A 7,247-nucleotide genomic window follows, 5' to 3' on the forward strand; every position below is an offset into this window, starting at 1 on the left:
ATTTTAAAGATGTAGGGTACAATTCAGGGTTAGGTATACAAATGCAGGTACCCTTGCTGATGAAGTGTGCCCCTCCTTCCCCAGGCAGATTCCCACTCCAACCAATCCCGTCTCCCCGCCCCCCTGCAGTTTCCCGCCACTGCTAATCCTTTTCTTATAGTATTAGGATAGGGATTCTTAAGAGGGACTCTCAGTGCCATAAAACCCTTGTCAAGGTGGTGAGTTTAAGACCTTTGATGCTAGCCGGGCTTGGTGGCTCAGCCTGTAATCCCACACTTTGGGAGGCTGAGGTGAGTGGATTGCCTGAGCCTGTGGGTTTGAGACCCACCTGGGCAACTTGGAAAGCCCTCATCTCTGCAATAAATAAAAAAATTAGCTGGGCATGGTAGCGCGCACCTGTAGTTCCAGCTACTTGGAAGGCTGAGGCGGAAGGACCACCGGAGCCCAGCAGGTCGAGGCTGTGGTGGCCAGGAGCGGCCACTGCACTCCAGTCTGGGCGACAGAGTGACTCTAACGGAAAAAAAAAAAAATTAGACCTTTGATGCTGTCTAATCAGGTGAGAGACCTAGCGAGCTCTCTCTGGCACCAGGGCAAAAGAAATGGAGACCTTCAGCGTCCTGTCCCTGAGTCTGGCATCAGCATGGGGATGAGGGGAAGGAGGAGGCCGCTGCAGATGGGCCTCTGCACTGTTGCTTGCTCGGCCCCGGCACACCAGAACCCCTCTCCAGCCTGCAGTGAGCTTGTGAAGCTAGGTTTCTGAAGCACAAGACAGGGCACTGTGCTTTCCAAAGTCAAGCTCAGGCCATGCATACCCCCTGTGATTTGCTGGTGTCACAGAGAAATCATGGAATTTGTGAACTGAAAGGGACTAAAACCCACACTTCTTGTGGAAAGGCAGTCGGGAAAGAAAGTCTATGGAATTAGGCTAGAGCCGTGCATTTTCTTTGTGAATGGTTCTGCACTATAGCTTAACATAAACATCTTTCCCACACTGTGAGGGCTCCCATTGCCCACAGGTCAGTCCTAGCTTCAGAGGTATGTGTCTTTGAAAAATAATATTCTGGACGACTGGGGAGAGAAATGCCCAGTGCAAGGTTTCAGGAATTCTTTCTCCTTTACCATTTAAAAGCAACAGACAATGAGAAGGCCCCCGGCACCTTTTGCTCCCTGGACTCTGCAAGAAGCTTCCGTCTTTGCAGCAAGAAGCTGCAGACAATTAAGTGGTTGGAAACTCTGCATGTGAGCAGGAACCAAAGCTCAACTCAAAAGCAGAATTTCAAGGACCATCCATGACAGAGTAGCAGCACAGGGCTCCCCTGACAGTGCTCATCTGAGTGTTGCTTTCTTGGTGCCTTTCTTGCCCAGGCTGAAGACTAGTATGAGGGAAAGCAGAACATGTCATATGTACGCTGCACAAGCCTCTGTGCCTCAGTTTCCTCATCTGAAAAAAAAGGGCGAATCTTAAGACATGCTTTTCAGAGTTCATAACAGGCTTCCGGTTACCCATCAACAGTTATTGTGCGTCTTCTATCTCACAACTTGTGTAGAAACTGCATCCTGTGTCAGGTTTCAACGTTCTGAAGCTCAGTTCGGTGAGCAAACTGCAACCAAAGTTTCTACAAAAAAGGAAACAAGCAAAGAAGGGAAAAGGTACTATTTCAGAACATTCATAATTTGGCAGGGATTCTAATTTATATATGATGAAACATATCCTCAAGACTTTCTCCACACACCAAGGATATCTCACCAGAAGGACTGGCTTCTGACTCATACTTTCATATTTACATGTGGGGTACATGAGCTACACAACAGTGAATGCCCAGAAGCATCCGTGTTCATCATCTTTATTTCTCTGGAGCAGGGTTTCACAGTTTCAGTGCTACTGGCCTTTTGGGCTGTGCAGTTCTCTGTTGTGGGGTTTGTCCTGCACCCTGCAGGATGTTCAGCAGCATCCCTGGCCTCTGCCCTTAGATGCCAGGAGCACACCCACAGCGATGACAACCAGAACTGTCTCCAGACATTGCCAGATGTCACCTGGGTGCAAAACTACACTCCCTGTGAACCACTGCTCTATAATGATACTCTGTGACCTGTGTAATAACTATCTCATCAATCTTTACTAGAGACCAAAAGGACTTGCTGTATAATTCCAGTAACATTCTACTAGTAAGATTTTAATCATATTTCAAAGTGAATAGCAAAAAGGTTTACAAATACATTTTATAAATGTTCCAAATATAATGAAGTCATGTTTGTAACTTACACAGCCTGCAGGAACGGTAGTGACTCAAATGTGCGGCTCTCAATGAACTGTATTTTATTGCAGGACAAATCTCTAGGAAAAGGACAAAGAAAGTATTGCCTTGGTTTGCTATTGGAGACCAAATTAGGAAGTATAAACAGTAAAGTTTGGAATGATAAAATGGAGCAATACAGTCTTTGGTTAAACCCTAAGTGTTTGGACTTGTGCTGAGCCTCCTGGAGCCCTGACCTGCCTGCACCTCTCCTGGAGTCTATTTTATTTAATAGTCAACTCTACACACATCTTGAGAGATCCTGGAGGTCATCTTTTCTGACATCAGGAGACTTGATTGGATGACATTTTGTAGTCTAAATAAATTCTAAACTATGAGCTCAAGGTTTTGATCTCTCTATACAATTTTTAACATTAAAAGGAATATTCTCACATTCATATACTTTCCTGGTTTAGTTCTGTTTCTCTGAGTCAGTTTAATACCAGAAGAAATATAAGCTATCCTTTCACATCATTTTAAAGGAAGTTACCCCCAATACATAACTTTGAACTAATTCAAATCATATTAACATAATTAATTCCTATCATATTAACAGAAGTTCATTGCTGGTTTTATCTTGCCCTAATAGCCCATGAAAGCAAGCTCTTCAGCTGTCCAGTGGTGGGACCACCAGACAACAACATGGACCTAGACTGTGATGTGGAAACACCCATTCGTGACTAGAGTTGCCGCTGTTTCCAGCAACTCCAGCTCGCCCCATCTTCACCAGATGGTGTAACTGCTGTCTGACTGTGTCTCCATCCCTAGTCTCCCTGTCCAATGCATCCTGCACACAGGCACCAGGTGAGCTCTCCAGAACTGGTTTTCAAAACCAATAACTGGGGTGGAGTAGAGAACCAAGTTCTAACAAGCCCTCCAAGTGACTGAGACACAGGCTCAAGTCTGTGCTAGAGTACTGCTGTGATAACATGGATCCCAGGACGGCTCCTTTTCTCGGCATTCAAAGCCCTGAAAGATCTGGCTCCAGACTCCTGTTCTCCCTCCTTGGACTCTACAGGGATTCGTGGCATTCCTCAAATGCCTTTTGCCCTTCTTCCATTTTCCTTTTGTAAGTTTAGAATATTCTCCCCAAGACATGTGTCTGATGCTACCCATTGGCCCTTCAAGGCCTTGGTCAAACGGCACTACTTCTCATACGAAGCAGCGGACTTCGCAGCAGATCGACAGTAGCACCCATCCTGATCCAAATGGAAGTCTGGATCATGACTAGAGTTGCTGCTGTTTCCAGCAACTCCTGCTCGCCCCATCCTCACCAGATGGTGTAACTGCCATCTGGCTGTGTCTCCATCCCTAGTCTCCCTGCCCAGATCATCCTGCACACTGGCACCAGGTGGTGCCCTCTTCTAGGCTCCAGAAGCAACGCATCCCCTTGGGGCCTAGGTCTAGTTCTTCTTTTAATGCAGTTATTTTGCCATCATGTTCCTTCTTGGTACAGACTCCTTGAGGGCATGGGCTGGGTCTTGCTCATCTGCACTGCCCACCATGCTTAAGACTGACACACGGAAGTAAATTCAAATATTCAGACAATAGATGACTTTTATATATATATATATATATATATTTTTTTTTTTTTTTTTTTGAGTTGGAGTCTCACTCTGTCACCCAGACTGGAGTGCAGTGGCTGCTCCCGGCCACCGCAGCCTCGACCTGCTGGGCTCCGGCGATCCTTCCACCTCAGCCTTCCGAGTAGCCGGAATTACAGGTGCATGCTACCACGCCTGGCTGATTTTTTGATTTATCGTAGAGATGAAGTCTTGCTGCCCAGGCGGGTCTTGAACCAATGAGTGTGTTGGTTCTTGGTCCCTTTTCTGCCTCCCTGTGGCACCCTGCCACCCACTCAGTACTATGGGTTGCTATGGGTTGAGCTTCTGTGTTTGTTCCCTGCTAAAGGAGAGGAACCCTTCTTCTTCCTCTCTGTCTCCCCCAGGTTAGGCACAGTGCTTGGCATGTCCCTTTTCAGCTCCTTAAATTGATTGGCATTTCTCTCTAATAAATGCAAACATGTGTACTAACATGAAATGATTAGCTTAGTGTTTCATCACAGAACAAATGACGGGCCTACTCCATTGAGCAGTTATCTCACTGGCTTTTCCCCAAACATGGCAAGGGTGCCCAAGTACAAAGTGACCGTCCCCTCGAGGCCTTGAAGACTTGATAACTCAAAGGACTGCCTTTAGTGTCATGGGCAGCTCTCTTAAGCCCACCTCCCTTAAGCCTTTGCTACCTCAAGAGCACCATTCATTAGCTTCATGAAGATTAATGACTTACATACCTCTGGACCCTGTGGACGACAGGTACAAACCAAGCATACATAGCTAAGAACATCGTATCTTCTTATCTCTAAACAGACAGAAACACTAGGCAGGTGTTCCCTCCTTGGAGACAAGGCTGGGGAGTCTCATTTTGTGATTAATGAAGAGTTGGGGCATTTCTGATTTCCTCACTAGTGCAAACACTTCCAGTTCTATCACTTCACTATCATTTTAAACACCTCACTTTTATTTTTATTTTTTTGAGTCAGAGTCTCACTGTCACCCAGGCTGGAAGGCAGTGACATGCTCACAGCTACTGCAGCCTCAACTTGCTGCGTTTAGGCAATCCTCCCACCTTAGCCTTCCAAGTAGCTGGGACCACAGGCACCCACTACTATGCCCAGCTAATGTTTTGATTTATTGTAGAGAGAGGTCTTGCCAAGTTGCCCAGGCTGGTCTCGAGCTCCTGGGTTCAGACAATCCTTTCACCTCTGCCTACCCAAAGTGTTGGGATGACGGGTGCGAGTTACACATCTGCCCTTAAACATCTATTTTGAATATAACAATTCCTGCCATGAAATCCTTAATACCAGTCATTTTCTTGGTAGCTTAATATTCTTCATAATTTTATATAATTCATCTGCTTAACGACTTAATATTTAAATGTTAATTTATTACTGATTAAATTATCAAACATTCTAGATTAATACAGTAAAATTAATGGAGGTAGTCTCTATTTTCTTCTCCATTAGGCAACAATCTGAGGTTAATTTTACTTCCTTTTACTCAAATCCTTTTGGTGAAGGCCAGGTAGCAAATACTTCAGGTTTTGCGAGCCTCTTATGGTCTCTGTGGCGTGTTCTTCTTTCTTTTACAGTCCTTTAAAACTGTAAAAACCATTCTTAACATGTGAGCTGTATAAGAACAGACTGCAGCTTGGATCTGATCTGCTGTCTGAAGACTAAATACACACAGAAGGAGATGGTACATGAACACTCATGAAACAAGGTTCACGTGGGGGAAAATCAGATCTTATCACCATGTGAAGTGTGTTTCTGCCTGTGTGTTGCCTGTACAATTTTAAAAACTGAAAATTCATCAGATGCATTTAAGACTTGAGATGGTCAGAAACCTGCACAGACCTACAGAGCTGCAGAGTTTTATTGCTGGAAGAAATTTTGGGGATTATCTGATTTGAGCCCCTTATTCATTTTATAGATAATAGAACTGAAAACTCATAAATAAATATGATTAAGTAACTTATAAATACTGGAGAGACAGCAGGCCTTTAAATGAATCCTTATGTAATCCAGGAAATCTTCACTGAGGATTCTGGAAAATGAAAATGTTGTTTCTGGGTCATCATGAAACGAACTGCAGCTGCTTGCTACACAGGACCAACCCCTATATGTGGAGGAAGCCGGGGTGGTGGTGCCGCTGGACATAAAAGCTCTTGTTGAATTACAGGGTGGTGATGTCTGCTGTTTTCATTTAGACCCTCCTCACATTCTCCTTTTTGTGTCCATGCCTCTCTGCCACACACACCCCTCCCACTCCTCCCACCAATTTGTATATTTAACACCTACTCTGGATCCCAAAGTCCCTGTTAGAATCCGACTTCACGTGGCACCAAGACCAGCAGAATTGTCACCTCCTCCTCTTTCTCAACCCCCATTATGAAAGCCCCATGTGGAATTATATCAGGGCTGCACGTGGAGACTTCCATTTTCCCTCATTAAAAACATTTTGGAGAACTACAATGTGCATAAAGCAGACATAATGTCAATGTCCAGTTTAATAATAAAGCAGAGACCCCTGTAACATCATGTCAAAAAAGATCACTGCTGGTATCAAAGAAGCTCCCAGTGTGCCCTCTCTCTGACCCCACTGTAAACACTATCCTGACTTTTTTTTTAAAGACGGGGTTTCACTCCGTTGCCCAGGCTGGAATGCAGTGGCACGATCACAGCTCACTGCAGCCTTGGACTCCTGGGCTCAAGTGTCTCGTTTTGTTGCCCAGGCTAGTCTCAGACTCCTGGCCTCAAGTGACCCTCCTGCCTTGGCCTCCCAAGATGCTGTGATTGCAGGCATGAGCCACCACTCCCAGCCCACTATCTTGACTTTTATAATAATTTTCTTGCCTACTTATTTATTCTAGAGATGGAGTCTTATCCTGTCCCCCAGGGTGGAGCGCAATCATAGCTCACTGCAGCCCCAAACTCCTGGGCTCAGGTGATCCTACCAACTCAGCTCCTCAAAGTGCTAAGATTACAGGCACACACCACCACGTTTGGCCCATTTTTTTGTCTTTAAAGTATAGTTTGATCTATTAAATATCAGCCTTCTACACCAGAGTTTAGTTTTACCTCTTCTTGAATGATATATAAATGATATATCACATATTATTTCCTATGTCACTTCTTTCACTCAGCATCCTGTTCAAGGTGTCATATGCAGCTGAGGATGGTTCATTTCAATGCCTGCACTGTGTGTCCAACGAGGTGCCACGAGCTACATGTGGCTGCTGAGTACCCGAGAGTGGCTGGTAATTAGTTTTAATTAGTTTTATTTATTTTATTTTTTTTTGAGTTGGAGTCTCACTCTGTCGCCGAGACTGGAGTGCATTGGCTGCTCCCGGCCACTGCAGCCTTGACCTGCTGGGCTCAGGCGATCCTTCCGC

Source organism: Carlito syrichta, unplaced genomic scaffold (genome assembly GCF_000164805.1).
Source record: "Carlito syrichta isolate Samal-C Ts95f unplaced genomic scaffold, Tarsius_syrichta-2.0.1 Scaffold90638, whole genome shotgun sequence".
NCBI lineage: Eukaryota > Metazoa > Chordata > Mammalia > Primates > Tarsiidae > Carlito > Carlito syrichta.